General features: G+C 34.6%; 1 non-coding gene across 1 annotated transcript; it reads left to right on the top strand.

The window, feature by feature from the left end:
* The first annotated feature begins 481 nt into the window (after positions 1-481).
* LOC132358083 (U6 spliceosomal RNA) lies at positions 482-588 on the top strand. Its single transcript, XR_009500436.1, has one exon. It is a non-coding gene; the product is annotated as a U6 spliceosomal RNA (small nuclear RNA).
* Positions 589-21,206: the final 20,618 nt, after the last annotated feature.

Below are 21,206 nucleotides of genomic sequence, written 5' to 3'. Positions count from 1 at the left end.
GTAACACTTTGGATATATTTTGTGTCAAAGTGCATCCAAATTTATGAAGAAATATCAATTTGAAGCCTATGAAATCAAACTCATGGGATAGATCTGAATCTTTTACATTTGTCAAAAAAAGAATTTAAGCTCAATAAGAAAAAAAGATGGTATTCCAGCTAAGTCAGGTAAAACATCTGGATTTATGGGATGATGTTTCTCTTATTACTTCATTCCCAGCGTGATACATATTAAAACTATTTTGCTCAATGTTCTGAAGCAGACTCTATATCAAGAGTACAGTGGTGAAGTTGTTTTGTATATTACTGCAATGTTATGCATCAGCACCAGTTGATGGAACTCTTAAAAGTAATGAAAGACAGCAAATGTAATGATCTGTGGTCTTTGTCAACGCTCATTGGTTGAGTCATGAAGGAGTTTTACAAATATTTACTCCACCATTAACTTCAATTCGAGATTTCCTTTAAAAAGGGGGGAGGGGGTGCTCGCTTGGGCAGCACATATGCTAACATTGGAACGATACAGAGAAGATTAGCATGGCCCCTGCACAAGGATGACGCACAAATTCGTGAAGCGTTCCATATTTTTATGTAAAATAGATAGCTAGTGGGAAGCAGCCACATAGCACAGGGAGATCAGATCGGTGCTTTGTGTCCAACTAGAGGGGTGGGATAGGGAGGGTGGGAGGAATACGCAAGAGGGATTAGATATGGGGATATATGTATACGCATAGCTGATTCACTTTGTTATACAGCAGAAACTAACACCATTGTAAAGCAATTATACTCCAAAAAAGATGTTAAAAAAGGGGGGAGGGGGAATACTTGCCAAATATTCAATAATCAAAGCCAAAATTGATTCTATGATTTACATTTTCTCACCAGTACTACATTGCATCTCAATGAGTTGGAACTGAAGCTCCAAGGAAAGGAAAAGCTTGTGACGGAGCTAGAGAGGTACACAATTTTATACGCAAATAGAAACCTTTCAGAATTTATATAAATAATAATGACATTACACATTTTCCTATCCTGAATCAACATGAAGGTATTAATTGTAATAGACAGCGTTATATACATTGACTGCAAAAACTACAAGACAAATGTGAAGAACATTTTGCGTATATTGGTACACTGAAAGTACTTTCAGCTTATGAAATACTCCCTTTGAATTCCGTATTAATAATACTGAGTTGATACAAGAATTAGTGAGTTTAATTCACTTGGACATATGTAATTTGAAATTGATGCATTTTTGCTTCAAAGTGAAATCAATTTCTCTAAAAGAGTTGAGCCAGTTTTGGCCATGTGGATAGAGACATTAAAGGAAAATGCCTTTTTGGTAACTGTTTCAATTATTGGAAATATTTAAGTATGTTTGGGATAACTTGAACATATGAATCTAATTTTTCAACATTAAATTTTATGAAATGTAAATATAGATCAAGCATAGATCAAGCATTCCCAAGGAAACTGAGCATATGATTTGAGATATGCTATCCATATAAAATATACGCCAGACTTTGAAGGCTTATACCAAAAAAATGCAAAACATCTTATTACTATTTTATATTGATTACATGTTGAAATGATGATATTTTAGATATACTGGGGTAAATGAAATGTATTATTAACTTGGTTTCACCTGGTTGGTTTTCTTAATTAAACTTTTTATTTTGAGATAATTGTAGATTTACATGCAGCATTAAGAAATAATGCAGAGAGAGCCTATGTACTCGTTACCTAATTTTCCATGATGGTAATATCTCCTGTGCTTCACCTACTCAACATATCCACTCTCTCTGAACTCCTGGCAATCACTGATCTTTTTCTGTCTCTATATTTTTGCCTTTTCTGAAATGTCATATAATTGGAATAATAAAATAGGTAGCCTTTTAAGGCAGTCATCTTTCAGTTAGCAATATGGCTTTGAAATCCATCCCTGTCTTCCTTGCCCGACGGGTCATTTCTTTTTATCATTGAATAATATTTCATTGTATGGATACACCACAGTTTGTACAACCATTCACTTATTAAAGGACGTCTTTTTTGCTTCCAATATTTGCAATCATGAATAAAAGTGCTATATATATTCACATGCAGATAGCTATTCATGTAGGTGTAAGTTTTCAAATCAATTTAGTAAATACCTAGGAGCAAAATTGCTAGATTGCATATGGTAAACTATGGTTAGCTTTTGAGAACCTGCAAAATTGTTTTCCAAATGGTTGTACTGTTTTGGATTCCCACCTGCAACGGATGAGAGATTCTGTTGTTCCACATCCTTACCAGAAATTTTTATTGTCAGGGTTGTGTTTTTTTTTTTTAATTTAGCCATTCTAATAAATGTTTAGTGGACTATAATTGTTGATTACTTTGCAACTTCATAAAGACATATGATCTTGAGCATCTTTTCATGTGCTTATTTGCAATCTATATATTTTCATTGGTAAGGTGTCTGTTTATGTCATTTTTCTTTTCTTAATTGGCTTTTCTTGTTTTCGATTTTAAATATGTCTATTTTGGATACAAGTCCTTTATTAAATATGTGTTTTATAAATATTTTCTTCTGGCCTGTGGCTTAATTTTTCATTTTCTTAGAGCAGAAGTTTTGTTTTTTTTTTAATTTTAATGAAGCCCAACTATCAATTTTCTTTCATTGGTTGTGCTTTTGGTATTATATCTTAAAAACTCCTCTGTTTTCTACTAGCAGTATTATAGTTTTGCATTTCATATTTAGGTGTATGATCTAGATTTAGTAAATCTTTGTGAAATTGTAAAGTGTGTGTATAGGTTCTCTTTTTTTTGTATATATGGTCATGGAATTGTTCTAGAACCATTTGTTTATTTTTTCACTTTTAAGGTATTTATTCCACACATAATTCTGAAGTAGAATACACTTTTTAAAGTCAAGATGATTGTTGATGACAGCCTTGTTTAAACACAATTAAATCACAGAATCCAGTGGATTCAGAAGGGAACATACAGATAACCTGACAGTGAGGCCTCACTTTGGTTTTATTTGTGAGAAAACATGTAGGCATTGAAAACTTCAAAACTATGCCTTCAAAAACTATGTAGTATGTAGAACTATTTGTTTAAAAGACCGTCATTTCCCCCACTGAGTTACCTTTGGTACTTTTTCAATAGGATTTTAATGATTTCAAAAAAAAGTGTTTTGTCAGTGACCCAGCATGACTTCTCTAGGGTCTTAGCACCATCCTCTTCTACCTCATCCCTAAGGAGGTCAAAACCAGGGAACTTGATTGGAATGTACAGGCCTGATTCATGGCTGTGATCCATGTTTTGCTGGGACTTTTCTAACGAAAGAAAATGAGGCCAGTGAATTACATTTAACATTGAGCAGATTATTTTCCTTTTTTTTTTTTTTTTTTTAAGGTTGCCGAGGAAGTGGTTTTCTGGCCATAGAAAGGAATGGGAAATTTAAGTCAATCAGCAGAATCAAGTGTTAAATATTTTTTGACCTGGTATACCCTAGAAAGCTAAACTAAATTTTAGCTGGATAAATGAAAAGGACATATCCTATTTCTACCTCTTCTATGTTCATTTCTTCTGTTTTCTATTCAGTGTAAAGCTTACAGCTGAAATTCCTTAACACCATTAATGCTCTTATGTGGTAATTGGTTAGTACAGCAATATGTCATTTCAGTATAAATGAATAGGTTAAGTCACAACAGACTGTTTATCATAAACATATTTAAAATGTATTTTGAATCTCATGGTTAATTTGGGTTCAGTGATATTGACTACTTACATACCTGCATTGAGTCTGAAGCAATGGCATTTTCCCCTGACACCATTTTCATATTTTAAAAATAAATATGATAGATTCTCACTGAGTTGAGTAAGGATCTGAATTTGGGCATTTCACTGACAAAGGAATATTCTCTGTTGCCTTTCTTTCTGTATCCCCTACCCTTTTGGATGGCATGGGAAGGTGGATGCTCAAGTACTGACTCCTTTTTCCTTCTGGCTTTGTATCTGGAATGAAACAGCAAGTAGAATCGCCATGTTTGTAGAGCCTGGGGGGTCCAACTAAGGTAGAAGGTTCTCTGAGATCTTTGTGACAGAGACAGTCCTGGAGACTGCCAGATGAGAGTAGAGGGAATAGCAGCAGAAGAGAAGATTTGCCTCTCCTCAGAGCTTGAAGATAAAGACCAGTGTTTCAGGGTTTTCTAAGGGACCTCAGTCTATGAATCCCTTCAAAGAACTAAACTTGTATGTTTACTAATTTGCTGCATATAGTACTTGATTGTCCTTCCCAATCCCTGATGAACCCAGTGAAACTGATTGGGGTGGGATGTTTCTGCCCTAGAAGAATTGCTCCTGGTACATGAGGGGAACTACAGCTAAACAAAAAGGTAGCCAGGTTTCAACATCAGACAGAGGAAATCCAGGAAGCATGAACTGAAGGGTGGTTCAAGGACATTGCCTGTGTCTGTGGTTGATTAGTGTGGAAGAAAGCACATAAAAAGCCTCTTTATCTTCTCTTTGAATTCTCCTCTCCTGCCTTTACAGTGTTTAATCTTTCTTTCCTGAGAATTGTGATAAACATTATATCAACTTATTGTCCATTATACATATTGAAAAGACAATTCTTTTAAATAATATGCTCAGTTGAAGAAATTGCTCTTTCTTTTCAACTCCTAAAGTTTTGTTTGTATCTCCAAGAAACCTGGAAGCATAAATTTTTCATCCCCACATCTCAGCAGGTTGCCTAATGGTTTCCTATTCATTCAATGGTGACCCACAAAACCACTGCCTTCTGCCACTGGATTATTTGCCACTTCTCAAAAAGACTCTCTAGCAAAAACAAATACTGTATGCTAACACATATATATGGAATCTAAAAAGAAAAAATGGTTCTGAAGAACCTAGGGGCAGGACAGGAATAAAGATGCAGACGTAGAGAATGGACTTGAGGACATGGGGAGGGGAAAGGGTAAGCTGGGACAAAGTGAGAGAGTGACATGGACATATATACACTACCAAATGTAAAATAGATGGCTAGTGGGAAGCAGCCTCATAGAACATGGAGATCAACTCTGGTGCTTTGTGTTCACCTAAGGGGGTGGGATAGGGAGGGTGGGAGGGAGACACAAGAGGGAGGGGATATGGAGATATATGTATACGTATAGATGATTCACTTTGTTATACAGCAGAAACTAGCACACCATTGTAAAGCAATTATACTCCAATAAAGATGTTAGAAAAAAAAAGACCCTCTAGCCAACTTTTATGGGTGCTAGGGGAATAGAAAATGGTGATTTAGAAATGAGAAGGATAACTCCATTATAGGGTCTCAGTAACATGAGGGAAGAAAGTCAATATAACTTTCAATACAGATGATCACCATTTAAATAGAATTAATGAAAAAGACAGAAGTTAGCTCTTAAAGAGGTACAATTAGAATATATCAAAAATTTGTTTTGAATATGATTTTGAATTTAAAATTGCAATTGACAAAATGGAAAAGAATATGATCAATGCTGAAAACTGAACTGAATTAGTAGACCAAAAAATCAAGTTGAAGAAAATCTAAAACAGATAAAAACAAAAACCATGAAGAGGAAAATAATAAACCTTATAGATAGATCCAGGAAAATGAAAAATTTCTGGAGAAGAAAATGGATCAATTGGAAGAAATATATGAATTAAACAAATGATAGAAGAAATTTAGCTTCACCGAAAGACTGGAGTCAGCAAACTGAAGGGACTCAAGAGTGAAAAGGCTTAGTTGAACCAGCAAATTGAAAGGGCTCCTAGGGAGATTGATGGGAGAAAAGGTATACATACAGACATCCTAGGGAAATTTATGAATTCCAATAATGTAACAATATCTTTAAAACTTCCAAGGTAGTTTACAAAGGATTCAGAGTCTTACTGGTTTTCTGAACTGTAATACAAGAAGCAGGAAGTGACTACGACATTCTTTACAAGCCGGTAGAAGATAAAGGCTGTGATTCCAAAATCCTGTACCCATCCCAAACAGCAGTCATCTGGAGAGTAAAATTTTAAAAAATATATTTTTACATATGTGTGGATTCAGAGGGTATACCACCCATAAACCTCTACCTGAGGAAAAATGTTGAAGGCTGTCTTTTAATGAAATAACTGAATCGGAACAGAGGTAAAAACAGGGTAGTCAAAAGGAAGTCCTGTTAGAGTTACACCATATCTCCTAGAACATTATCAAGTAATGAGAACAATTCAGCAAGTCTGCTGGTCAACTACAAACAAAAACAGGCAAAACAGAAATAACTGATCAAAAATCTTGCATTAATATCCAGTTTTTTCATAATAATTAAATGGGTCATAGTGAAAATTAAATACTTGTTGATTATATATTGGTGGGGGAAATGGGATGGAAGACTTGAGATAAATCCTTAAGAGGATATACAGAAGTCAAGTCTTCAGATTAAATAGGATTTATATTATTTAGATTCATTGAGCATATATAATAGGTCAAGCACCATGATGTATGCATTATAAATGCTATCTGTGAGGCAGATGTTTTTTCACTTTATTGATGATAGAACTAAAGCTCAGACATTTTAAGTTACTCCCACATGGTCATAAAATTTTTAAGTACAGATCTGGAAATCATTCCTCTGTCTTAATACAAGTCCAGTTTTTTCTACTACAAAATATGTAGACTATAAGTGGTATATGACAGTATTAATCAGGTTTCTCCAGAGAAACAGAACCAATAACAGATAGATAGATAGCAAGATAGATAGATAGATAGATAGATAGATAGATAGATAGATAGATGATAGATAATTTATTATGAGAGATTGTCTCATGCCCATTATCTGCCATCTGCAAGCTGGAAGCCCAGAAAAGCTAGTTGTGTATTTCCAAGTCCAAACCTGAAGGCCTGAGGAACAGGAGCCACTGATGTCCAAGGGCAAGAGGTGATGGCTGTCCAAGTTCAAGCAGAGAGTAAATTCAGTCTTTTTCCACCGTTTTATTCTATCTAGGCCATCAATGAGTTGGATGATGCCCACCCACATTAGTGAGGGTGATCTACCAATTCATATGGTAATTCCTTCTGGGAACACCCTCACAGACACACTCAGAAATAATGTTTTACCAGCTATCTGGATATCCCTTACCCCAGTCAAGTTAGCACATAAAATTAGCTATCATAATGATTATACCAAATCAAGTAAGTTCCCCATCCCTAGTCTAATTCACCAATATTTGCGGAGGTCCTGTGTTCATAAAATGAACTATAAAGAAATTGAATTATTTCATTCATAAACTTATTTAGAATTTACTAGAATTTACCCAGGGCTTCAAAAGAGAGAGTGGCTAATGAAGGGATAAAAAATATATTACAGGGTCATAGTATAAGCACTTAGGAGAAAATAATTTATTTGGAAAGTCTTTTAGGGCACTGTTGGCTTGTAAATATATGTAACCAGCAACTGATTTTTACTTTTATCCTATTAGTTGCGGGCAAATCAATTAAACTGTCTTTGCCTCAGGTTTCTTATCTGTAAAACTTGAAGAAGAAGAAGGAGAAGAAGAAGAATGGTATTTACTTAATAGGCTACTGTGAGTGTGAACTGTGTTAATACATATAACGTGCTTAGAAGAGTTTTGGGCATTTAGTCAGCAGTCACTATATATTTAGTATTAATTAGGCATGAATTCAGCTATGATGTGACCCCAATATCCAGATATACTATGTTAGCTATTGGTTCAAGATGGTCCATGTAAATGAAATGTCTGTTCTGAAAAAAAAAATCTATCAAACTTGTTGAAAAATTTATCCTGGCCTTCCTTAGAATTCTTGTGAATTCATGAATGTAAAAATAGACTTTAAGGATATATTTGATAGAGAAAATATTTCAAACTAAATATCAAGCAGACAAAAATATGTGTTCTTGTTAAAAAGTTCTTTCTGTGTCTGTTTATCAATATAATTTTTGTATAAAACCTCTAAAACATGTACATATAATGATGATTAAAGTTGGGTTTTGAGGTACTGTGGAAAATTGCCATAGCCAATAATTACATTTAATATATCTGATCTATATTTTATTTCAGTCATAGATTTTATCATATATCAATAAACTTGAAGTTTGAAGTATCCCTATGATATAAAATAGAAACCCAATTTAAATATCCAATTTGAAATATTACCATTCTGAAAATCATTATTCCCATTCATATTTTCTTTCTCATGAAACACATACCAATAGCAAGAGGCCATTTTGTGGAAACTAAGAAAACAAATACAGATATTGTAATGTATGGCAGAGACAGAGCAATAAAACTGGGTTGGATCAGCTGGTTCACACAGATGTCGTGCTGGCCTTTGGGCAGGAAAAAGATTAGGAAATTATTTTGATGACATGTTGATGGTTTGCATGATTAACAAATAAGAAAAGGCCATATATACTTTGCTAGGAGGCATGTAAAGTTTTAATTAATGATATGTCTAAGCATGAGACATTCAGATTCTGTTATTCAGTTATTTCTGATGATATTAAAACTTAGATATATGATAGTCATATATCTCATTTCTGACATGGCTTACACATATTCATATAACTGTAAAAATAAAGGAAGGATAAATTCATGAGTCCCAGTAATAATATAAAGTTTTCTTCTAGAAGTTGCAGAAACCACTATTGTGTAGTCTTTTACTGATGAAATGCTTGTCCTAGAAAAGTACACAACTAGCAGCTATAATATTCAGACATTCAATACACTTGGTCCATGGCTCAGTTGTAAAACATATTGGGTCAAATTCATGAAACTACAACAAGGACACACACTCTAGGTGGCTCCATGTTTTCTCATCCCGCTTAAGAGACAGAGCAGGAATGCCTCATATTACTAAGATCCTGATTTATATTTCATTAGTAGAAAATAGGTGAGAATATATTCAGAGAGCTAAGTATGACACTTTGGTGATCCACTTGGATTCTTCTTGGTATTTATTTGCCCAAATATGATTGTAAAAGGACAGGTAAAGCATCCCAGGCCTGAGTAGGAGATGGTTACCTCAGGTCCCTCAGGAATGGGGGTCTGGGTTGGGTGCCAGGTAAGCCACTGAGGCCAGCATAGGTATGTAGACAAAAGAATGTTGCCTGCCATTTCAGTAAACAAAGAACGTTGCCAGCCATCAAGCCTTCAGCCTCTGCAACCTGCCTGATGGTGTGCCCTGAGGGGAATGCAGGATGGAGAAATACAGGATAATGGCCCCAGATAGTTAAGGTGCGTATCAAAGGAATAATTTCATTGAGCCCAGAGTCTTGCATCTTCCCATACATAGAAAAGTGGTAAAATCATTAACTTGAGATGTCTGTTTTTGTGATTAGCGGTAATCTTTTGATGTTCGACTACATTTTTTTTTTCCCCCAGCAAAATCTCTTCTATATCCTGGCTCCTCCCTTACCTCAGAGCTATTTGAGAGCCTGTCCCCCAGGCAGGCTCTAGTCCTTAGTAAGGTCTCCAAATAAAACATAACACAACTTTTAGGTAGTGTTTTTTTCTTCAGTCGACAGGTGGTAGTTGAGAATCAGGAAAATCTAAAAGATTTTGGGAGAGACAATGAGCCTCAGTTGTGCAGGGAATGAGGCTGCAGTTTGTCCATTAACTTTCCTCTTCTAGTTTCTTCTTAGTAAGAAAGGCCTACCAGAATCCTATAGGAGGAGCTCCCCAAATATATGTGGAAGGGGGGCGTTTGGGAAGTATGTGAGATGGACTGTGTTAGACATGGTGATGCCTCACTTATTATCTGCTTCAAGAAAAGACTAGTTACCCAGCTGTCAGCTCCTTCAGGGTGTGTCTCAGCTACAGATGCTGCCTTACCTAATGTCATGCCCTTACTGGGGCAGGCCACATCTAGTGACTGAGCAAAGCTGGAATATTCAAGCCCAGCTAATTCAGTCCAAGGTGGTTCACTCATTGGAAATGCTCATCCCACAGCTGTGCTGCATATCACAAGCCTTTCTCCAAACTTCATCTCAGCCCCTGCTATCAGAAGACCCATTAGATTGTTAGATGTATTATCTCACGATATTAGTGGTGACCCTAGAGCAGCATTTCTCATCCAGGGTTGTGCAAAATTCTAATGTTCTGCAACATGTCACTAGGGGTTATGAAATATCTTGAAGAAGGAGGAAGAGGCAGAGGAAGAGGAGGGAAGTTAATTTTGAAATTCTGGAGCCAAGCGTGCACTGATAGACAGTGGCAAAATACTCCCATGAGCAATGACATTGGAAGTCTTTCAGACCCCTACGGCAATGAGCAATAGGATGATGTTCATTTGGTTGAGTCTATTCTCTGCATTTGACTTAGATCATTGATCATTGGCAAGCACCAGATTTCATGGAATGAATGGAGGACAGAAATTGATGATGACACTCTTTTCCTTCAGAATACCTCCCCCAATCCCCCCTTACACAACTGGCTCTCATTATCTACAATGTATTCACATATTCGTTCAACGATACTTCTGTGAAAACAAATTTAGTAATAGAGTACAATATCTACAGTTCTTTTTTTGTCTTTAGCCTTACAGTATCCAGTCAAAATGACATTTTCCAAAGTAATTTAGGTTAGTTCTTTTCTTCCCCACTCCCTTCTGTGTGGTTCTTTCTAATATCAATATATTTCTTTGCTCTGGTTTTTATTCCATTTTATTTCCCCACACATTCATATTAGTTTTAATTGTTCATTTACTTCAGAAAACTGTGAAACATTACTATGGCTTTAAGAGATACAACTATACAAAAATGTATGCTTAGAGAAATGTTCACATAAATGTTATTTGTTCCTCATCTCTGCTAACTCATTCCCATTCTCTCCTTCTTTGCACCTTCTCCCAATACTTAATTTCTTTAGTTTCTGATGTAACTCTTTCGTATTTATTTTGCACAGATAAGCAGATGCATGCATATTTATGTTGCCTTCTTTCTTACATGGAGAGTAGCCTACTGAAGACACTCTATTTGCACTTTGCTTTTTAAAATTAATATATGAAGGAAATCATTCTTTTCTTAAAATTAATTAATTAATTATTTTATTTATTTATTTTTGGCTGCATTGGGTCTTCGTTGCTGCCCACGGGCTTTCTCTAGTTGCGGCAAGTGGGGGATGCTCTTCGTTGCGGTGTGCGAGCTTCTCGTTGCAGTGGCTTCTTTTGTTGCAGAGCACAGGCTCTAGGCATGCAGACTTAAGTAGTTGTGGCACACAGGCTCAGTAGTTGTGGCTCGTGGGCTCTAGAGCTCAGGTCAGTAGTTGTGGCACACAGGCTTAGTTGCTCTGCAGCATGTGGGATCTTCCCGGACCAGGGCTCGAACCCATGTCCCCTGTGTTGGCAGGTGGATTCTTAACCACTGCACCACCAGGGAACTTCCTGGATATCATTCTTTATTTTCACAGCTGCATTAGGATTACATAGAGGTATCATAGTTTATTCAATTTCTCTACTAGGGAAAGGCATTTAGATGATTTCCTATATTTCCTAAACATTACAATTACAAACAATGCTGCAATCAATAAACTTGTAAATATGTCTTCTGTATTTTTGGAAGTGTATCTTCAGGGTAGTTTCCAACAAGTCATATTTCTGGGTCAGAAGATAAATTGCATGTTTAGTTTTCTTAAGTATTTCCAGATTTCTTTCTGGAAAGGTCTTGCCAGTCTGCATTCCCACCAACAATGATTTCCCACAGCCTCGTCAAGATTTGTTGATACATTTAAAAATTTTTACCAGTTTGATAAGTGAGAAATGAGATTGCAGTATTGTTTTAATTTGCATTTTTCTACTTTGGGGATTATGTGGGCAGTATCTATATTCCATGTATATGTATGGCTGTAAATTATCTGTTCTTGTCTTTTCTCCAGATTTCTATTGGGCTTTATTCCTTTTCTGTCTTTTAACTTTTCAAATGGTGTTTATTGCATGTAATATATGTGTATATATGTATGTATATGGTCAAATTTTTAAATCTTTGGTTTTGAGTCACAGAAGTTTTTTTCTAACACTCAGATTAAAGAGGAATGCACCCATGCCTTTTTTCTAGTATTCTTATTGTGGTGTTGTTATTGTTACTATTATCATTTTTACTTTAGATACTTTATTCATTTAGAGTTTATTCTTGTTTATGGTGGGAGATTTAAAAGTAAGTTTATCTTTTTCATATACTAAATTTTCATATATACTTGGATATAATTCTGAACTTTCCATTCTATTCCATTAGTCTATTTTTCTATTCATACAGCAAGCTGCTTTAATTAGACACTATATTTTGCTTTAATGTCTGGTAGGGCTCGTCCCCTCTTTATACTTTTTCTTTCTCAGTGTTTCCTTGCTAATCTTGAATGTTTGTTTCCCCATATGAAATTTAGTATCAATTTGTCTAACACTGTAGAGTAGTTTGTGGGTATTTTTTATTGGGATTATATTGAGTTTATAAATAAATTTATGAGAATACTCATCTTTTAACATAGAATTACCTTATCCAGGAATAATAGATGCCTTTTTATTTGTTCCATTTGAGTCTTTCTGGAGAGTTTTAAATTTTTCCTCATGTAAGTTTGCATATTATTTGTTATATTTATCCCCAAGGATATTAATCGTCCATTTATTCCTGTGAATAGGGTTTCTTCTGTCATTATATGCTGTTTAGTGTTCCTGTTTTTGAAGACTATTGATTTTTATGTTAATATTATATCTTACTATTTTACTGAATTTGTTTACTGTTTGAGTTAGTTTAATCATGGATTCTCTTAAAATTTCTAAGTACACATAGAAGTAGTTTTATTCTTCATCATGTACTATTATGTATTATATATAATTGATTTTTTCCTGTCTAATTAAATTTACTAATAATTCTAGTACAAATTGAAACAGTAGGTGATATAGTGGAAATCTTTGCCTTGTTTCTTATCGTAATGGAAATAATGCTAATGTTTCCCTATTAAATAAGTTACTGGTTTTAGAATATATTTATCTATATATCCTATATATCCTAAAGCCAGTAACTGATTTTATGTTGGCGGCTTGTCAAATGCCTTTTCAGGATCAATGGAAATAGTAATATATCTTTTCATTATTAATGTAGTAATGCTTTTAATGGTTTGCCTAATGTTGAACCAACTTTGCATTATTGGAACAAATCCCAGTTGATTATGGTGTATTGTTTTCTTAATGTGATATTGGATTCTGTTTGTTAATATTTTATTTAATATTTTTGCTTTGGTATTCATGAGTGATGTTGTCTGTAGTCTTTCTTTTTTACTCTGTCTGCTTTAGACCATGTTATACTTAGTTCTAAAGAGAATTACAGAAGATTTATTTTTTCTTTTCAATGCTCTTGAATAATTTCTAGAGCATTTGATTATCTGGTCTTTAAAGATTTGCTATAATTCTTCTCTGAACCTTCCTTGCCCTCGTGCTTTTTGGGGGGGAGGGGCACTTAATAAATTCCTCTATTTATTCAATGGAAATTGGTCTGCTTGAGCTTTTTAAACAAATAAGATAACTTCTGGTAATCTGTATTTCCCTAAGAAATTACCCATTTCATCTAGGTTTTTAAACATATTTGCAAAGATGTTTGCAACTTAGTCTCTTTTGAGTTTTAAATTTTTTTCTCTATTTCAATTGTTATTTCTTTCCTGTCATATCATTTTGCAATTTTGTGCTTTCTTCATGTTTTATTGATCATCTTATCTAGTGATTTATGGTTTTTTTCCAAAAAAAAGCACAAGATTTTGATGTATTATTTAGATATAGTCTTTTCTCTACCTCGCAGGCTTTTTCTTTTATCTTTAGTATTTTTTTTTTGCACTTGTTATTGACTTACTTTTTTGTTCTTTATCTTATTTTATGGGTCAGGGATTCATTCATTTACATTTTTCATTTTTATTGATAAAAAGTTTTAGTGTAGAGAACAACCTGCATGGCACCCAACCTTTGACTTTAAATTGGATTACACCATATACATGTTATATTTAGTCCTTTTCTAGTATGAGAGACTTTATTGTTTAGTAGCATAATTTAATCCATTTGTATTCAGTATTACTATTTTTGATCAAAATTCTGTAATTCAATTTTATGAATTTTATTTTTATGCCTCCTTATCACTAACTTCTTTTAAAGTCATCGACTCTGTTTCATTCTTCCTTTCTATGCTGCCTCTATGCTCTTATTATTTTTAGTATTATCAAATGCTTTGAAATTTAATTGAAGTATAGTTGCTATACAACATTATATAAGTTACAGATGTACAATATAGTAATTCACAGTTTTTAAAGATTATACTCCATTTATAGTTATTATAAAATATTGGCTATATTCCCTGTGTTATACAGTATGTACTTGTGGCTTATTTATTTTATACATAATAGTTTGTACCTCTTAATCCCCTACCCCTGTGTTGTGACCCCCCTTCCCTTTCCCCACTGGTAAGCACTAGTCTGTTCTCTATATCTGTGAGTCTGATTCTTTTTTGTTATATTCATTAGCTTGTATTTTTTAGGATCCACATATAAGTGAGATCATGCAGTATTTGTCTTTCTTTGTCTGACTTATTTCACTTAGCATAATGCCCTCCATCAATGTTGCTGCAAACGGCAAAATTTCATTTTTTATATAGCTGAGTAGTAGTCCATTGTGTGTACACACACAAACACACACACACAGACACACACTTAGGTTGTTTCCATATATTGGCAATTTTAAATAATGCTGCTATTAACATTGGGGTGCATGTATCTTTTCAAATTTGTGCTTTAGTGTTTCTTCACATATATACCCAGGAGTGGAATTCCTGGGTCATATGGTAGTTCTATTTTTAGTTTTTTGAGAAAACTTCATACTGTTTTCCACAGTGGCTGTATCAATTTACTTTCCCACCAACAGCGTACAAGGGCTTCCTTTTCTCCACATCCTCGCCAACATTTGTTATTTGTGTTCTTTTTGATGATAGCCATTCTGACAGGTGTGAGGTGATATCTCATTGTGGTTTTGATTTGCACTTCCCTGATGATTAGCAATGTTTAGCATCTTTTCTTGTGCCTGTTGGCTATCTGCATTTCCTCTTTGGAAAAATGTCTATTCAGGTCTTCTGCCCATTTTTTAATCGGGTTGTTTGCTTTTTTGATGTTGAGTTGTATGAGCTGTTTATATATGTTGGATATTAATCCCTTATTGGTCATATCATTTGAAAATATTTTCTCCTATTCAGTATGTTGTCTTTTCATTTTGTCAGTGGTTTCCTTTGCTGTGCAAAAGTTTTGAATTTAATTAGGTCCCATTTATTTATTTTTGCTTTTATTTCCTTTTCCTTAAGAGCTGGATCCAAAAAAATATTGGATAAATTGGATAATATATTCTTACCACATTTTAATCATGCTCACTTTTTTCAAAACAGCCTTGAACTTACGTATTTTTTACTACAAAGTCAAAATTACAGGTATGCATTATCTACTTCCTACAGAAATAGGTAACTTAGCATTTTAAATTTTTTCTGATGCTTCTTGTATTTCTTAATTATTTTCTTTATATAATTTGGAGTTTTGGAACTATTAGATTATCTAAAATTATTTGTTTTACATTATTTACCTTCTCTTCGAAGAATAATTTTACATTTTGTATTTCAACCATACTAATATATTCAGATTCTAACTTTATTGCAGGTATAAATGGTTTCTATGTTGATTGCCAAGATAGTTTTACCACTCCCTTCCCATTTATAAGCTTTTAGTTTTAATTTGCTTCTATGTTGGTTAGATTACATCTTTTTTTTTTTTTTTTAACTTAGGATCCTAAATGGTTGGTCATAATTTGTCAACATTTGATTATACTTTGGTTAAAATTATGAGCATTTACTTTTCTGATGCCTAAATATATGAAAACTATAGTCATATACCCAGCTGTTGAATTACAAATTTCTGAAAATATTGTTCCATTTATTTCTGATAGTGTGTTGCTTTTATTTATTTATTTATGTGTTTATAGTTATTGTTATCATCTTTACTAGTATTATTACTGTGAAAGCCATCTTTTGGCATGGCTCTTGAAGACCCTACCTCCTGATACTGATCTCTTGTATAATCTCCTCACCTTGAATGTGGGCTCTACATAGTGGCTTTTTTCTAATAAAGAGATTACAGCAAAAGTAATGGGATGTCTCTTCTATGATTACGTTACAAAAGACTGTGACTTTCATCTTGCTAGCAATTCTCATTCTGATGAGGTCAACTGCCCCATTGTCAGATCCTCGATGGAGAAGCCCGCCTGGCAAGGAATCAAAGGAGATTTCTGGATAGTAGCTCATGAGGGATTGAGGCCTCAGTTCAACAGCCTGTGAGGAAATGAGTCCTTCCAACAACCACATAAATGAGCTGGGAAGTGGAACTTTCCTGAGTTGAGGTTTTAGATGAGAGCAGAGCCTAACTGCAGCTTGTGAGAAACATAGACCCAGAGGATCCAGCTAAACTGTTCCCAGTTTCTGGACCCACAGATTCCGTCAGATAATGAATGTGTGCATTTTTAAATTTGCTGCATTTTGAGTTAATTCGTAACATAGCAATAGATTTAAAAAAACAAAACCAAAAACAATTAGCACCTATTTGTACTCTTCGTCTGCTCAGGAAGCTCCTTGCATTTGTTTTCCAAAACACTGCTTTAGTCTTCTGACACACTGGCTCCTCTATGTAGGAGTTCTTATATGCAATTTTTAATTTCTAGAAATTCGTGTATTATTTATTCCATTTCATTTTTAATTTTTACCTCTCATTTATTCTTTAATTTTTAATTTTATCTTGTTGCTTATTCCTTCGTTTTCATTTAGTTTAATAGTGCCCTTGCTCTCTTGAATGATACTGAGCTTGAAGAGGAGATATAGGTAAAAATACATATTCTTTTTCCTGCACTAACTAATATACTTTTTATCTACTTTGTTATGGTCAACTCAATTTTATGCTATGGGATCTATGATATGATACAAGACCAATGATAACAAGACATCATTTTGGTTTTGTTATGTTTTATGTTTGCTTATCTTAGGAAAATAAGAGAGATGTCTAGGTCTGTGATTGACCCAAATTAACACGAATAGAGTATTTTCTTTGATCCCTTGACTTTTCTCCTGGATGTTGCTATTACTCTTTTCTCTTATCATAGAGTGCAAGTTCTTATAAGATTGATTATATTAAAATGTTTTTCACGTTCAGCTGTATGTTTTGCCCTGCTGTACTTCATATAGAGCAGGTAACTGGGTTGGAATCCTGCCACCAGTGTCAGAGAAAACTACTGTGCCCTGCTTGTTTTGTAATTGATGAACTAGGTGCTTTCAAAAGTCAATTTGTAGCCATTGAAACAATTCTTAGTAGTTAGGTCCCTTTATGTTTCTTACCCACTCTCACTTCCAATCCTTTCTCTTACAGCGTGTAACAATATGTGCTGAAGGTGGGCTTTGAGTTGTTTGTTTTTTCTTTAGGTATCATATTCACTCCTTCTCACACATCCCATTAACCCATTAATATGGAAGCTTTTAGAAATACTCTTTATCTTAATACTGTTTATAATAAGGCAGATTGGTATACCCATTTTAAAGGCGTGAAAGTTATGCCTTAGAAAAGGTAAATAATTCAACTAAGTTAACCTGGATATTAAAAGGCAAAGCTGAGATTAGAATCCAGGTGTTCTCACTTCTAGTTTAGTGACTTTTTCCTTTGTATATCACTATTTAATTTTTTTCTCAAACAATTCTCTCGAGCAGTTTGAAGGGAAGAATAGAATGACTCAGCAGATGCCAGTTGTCCTTGGAGATAATTCTTTGGGTAGTTGGGAAATTATATGAAATTATATTCTGATATTTCACACTCTTACATGATGATTAACCTCGGTCTACTAACAAAGGATTTAAATGAAACCACAGTTTAATTAGCATATATAACCAAATCCTAATTCTCTAAATTACTCCTTTCTCTCTAAAATCATGTTTCCTAAGTGGATATCAGCTGTGGAAGTTGGTTGGTATTTATGTTTTCACCCCTTGCTTTAGAAAACTCATGGTTTACCAATTTTTGTTGTATTTAGATAATACCCTAAAAAGTGATTAAAATATAATGTGATGCCCACACAGGATTTGATGACAAAACATTTTCTGGCGGACAAGAGTAGTCATTCAATTTAGCATAACCAGGGTCAGACATTTAGAAAACTCTGACAACAAAGTATTATAAACTGTAGCAGGGTCAAGGAAACACAAACGAATTATGAAGCACAAAAGCAAAACAGAAGAGTTCGCTTTATACTCCAGTAGTATGACTATCTTGAAAATGGGCTTCTGGATTAAAAATTTCTGTTTGCTGTGGTTGAATGCTTAATTATATATTTTACATATGTGACTCATTTCCTGTATTCCTCACGTGGCCTGGGAGGCCTCCAAGGGGAGGGCACTCAGGCCTGTGAGCTGTGTTGTGACCTGTGGCACTAGGACCCCTTGGAGAGTGGTGAGGATGTAGCAGGCGGTACCAGGACCCAGGGGAACCACTGTGAGCCTGTGGAGGCTCTTGGCCCTGCAGCAAGATGAGAGAGGCCTGAGAAATTTAGAAAAATAAATAAATGCATGCCAAGCTTTAAAATGTATCCATATTATAATTAACACTTCTATAAAATACATTTATACTATGGATTTTAATATTCCTCCAACTTTTAACTGTAATGTACATTCATTTAATTTTTCTATAGGCATCTATTAATAACTGAGTATTAAAAACTGGGGCACTTTGGGGTATATACAGAAAATAATTGCTTCCAAGATCTGTTTGACCTCACAATAACCTATTTTCAATTATCCCTGTTTTCATGATAATAACATTCAGGCACATACCTCCTACCAAGTCATTCTGAGTCTTTGATAGGGTATCTGTATATCAATAACAATTCTTTTTAAGAAGTATGATTGCCAGTCCATAAAAGTGTCCCCACCCAAAAAAACAGACAAAGGAAACACTCAAGCAAAAATCATCTCTTTAGCAGCAGCCTCGCACATGAGATCATTTTTTTTTCATTCAAACATTGACACTGAGTTTAGAAACAAGCATCGTGTTGTTAAAGAAAACTTTCAGAGTGTTGGAAATGAGTAGCAATACATGTGTTGTTGTTCTGGTTCAAGTAATAAGCAGCTATATTATCTTGTGGATGTCATTCAGCCCTTCTGGTTTCAGTAACCAGACTGGAAAATGGTAAAATTATTGTAAGACTAGATAAAAGGCTATTATAATTACCAAGTGTTGTCTGATGATCGTAGCAGTAGTGATGTTGAGAAATGGTGGGAGTCTGGATTAATTTTCAAAGTAGAGGCAACAGGATTTGCTGTTAGTTTGGTTTGTGGTGTGACTTACCTTATTTGACACAACTATGTTCATCTGTTAAATGGGGATAAAAATTAATGAGTTTCTCTCTCATGAGGAGATTGTTATGATTAAGGGAGCTAGTGTATGTAAAATGCTTAGCATAATGCTTATGACATAGTGAGTGATAAGCTAATTATATTTTAAGAGACTTCAAAAAGGAAGCCTTTGGCCCCAAGGCCAAAGCTCTTCATCAAATCCAATCCAGTTCTCCAGCCGTCTAGAAAGCCAGATTTATTATGACTTTGCAGCTATGATGTGGGGAAAAGAAAATATCATAAAATATTTTTCAGTCTCCTTGCCTTTTGCTCTGCGGGTGAGGATTATTTCATACTAAAATATCAGGCATGCCTTTTTAAAATGGTGGCATTTTGAGGTCAAGGTCAATTCTTTGCCTTGGTATTACTGGTCTGGACTAAAGAGTGAAACTTCAAAGATCTGGCTCGTTTCCAAAGACATTTTTATTTTATATACCTAAGTGGCAGAACTCCACTAACAAGCTTTCCTCTCTGATTCCATTTAAAGGAACCTGAAGAGCTAATAGAAGTGTATGCATCAGTGCTAGTCATAAAAATAAGGTACTGTCTATGCATGATATGTACTTTTATATGCTTTCTTTTCTCCATCAATGCTAATGAAGTATTGTAGTTATGTGTAAACAGCCACATTTTCACCACTGCTTCAGCCTCATTCATTTAGTGATACTGGAAAGTTTCATTTTTTCTTGCATGTATGTTCTTGTTTAAAAGTCCCTAAAGGCCCATAAAGGCTTTATTTTCTCAATATAATATTTTATGGACATACAAAATTTAAAAATTCAGTCCTTGGAAGTGTTCTCTGATTTCACTGTACCATTATCATTGATGCCTTTATCAAAAACCTATTCTAGGCAACTGATTTGACTCATAATAAAATCCACCTTAGATTGTTCCACAAAAAATTAGCCTGAGTTTCTCAGTCAGTGGACTCTAATCCCCGCCTAGTTTTCTGCTACCTTGTAATCACCACAGGCAACACCAGCCTAGATGGAAAGCAGAGCAACCCCTCTGTGCTCCAAACAATTGTCCGGGGTAAATATCAGCTCTGCCTGGGCTGGTTGTGTTTGAGCGTACATATGGGTATATATGTGAGTCTTGTGTGGAAGAATAATATAGTTGACCCTTGAACAACGGGGGAGAGGGGGTTAGGGGTGTCGACCCTCTGCACAATCGAAAATCCATGTATAACTTAGAGTTGGCTCTCTGTATCCCTGGTTCCTCCATATCCATGGTTCCTCCATATCCACAGATTCAACCAACGCAGATTGTGTAGTACTGTGGTATTTACTATTGAAAAAAATACGTGTATAACTGGACCCATGCAGTTTATACCCATATTGCTCAAAGGTCAACTATAGAATTTCAAGGTGGAGGAAAAGTGATCTTAGGATACCAGTCAGCAATGAATAATATAACCTGCTTTTATGCTTGAATCCTCTTAAACTGTAGGGAAACCATGCTTTAGAAGAGAATCAGTGTCTGATTAGAACGCTGTTTTTCAAACTTTCACATAAAATAAATGCAGAAGTGTAAGATGCAATTGTAAACGAGTGTAGATAGACCATAAAAATCAGTCTGTAATTAAAGGAAATAATTTGTACTTTAAAGTACAAAAGACTTGATAAATATTAATCCTTAGTAGGTACACATATTTACAAGACAAAGATCTCAAAGAGCAACTCTGGAATCAAGATAATGGAGCAGGAAGTTCTAAATTATGAAGAAAATGCATTTCCAACCTGACCGTATCTCTGCC

Source organism: Balaenoptera ricei, chromosome X, assembly GCF_028023285.1.
Source record: "Balaenoptera ricei isolate mBalRic1 chromosome X, mBalRic1.hap2, whole genome shotgun sequence".
Lineage (NCBI taxonomy): Eukaryota > Metazoa > Chordata > Mammalia > Artiodactyla > Balaenopteridae > Balaenoptera > Balaenoptera ricei.
The sequence above is the reverse complement of the archived record's forward strand: the minus strand, read 5'-3'. Positions and strand labels throughout refer to the sequence as shown.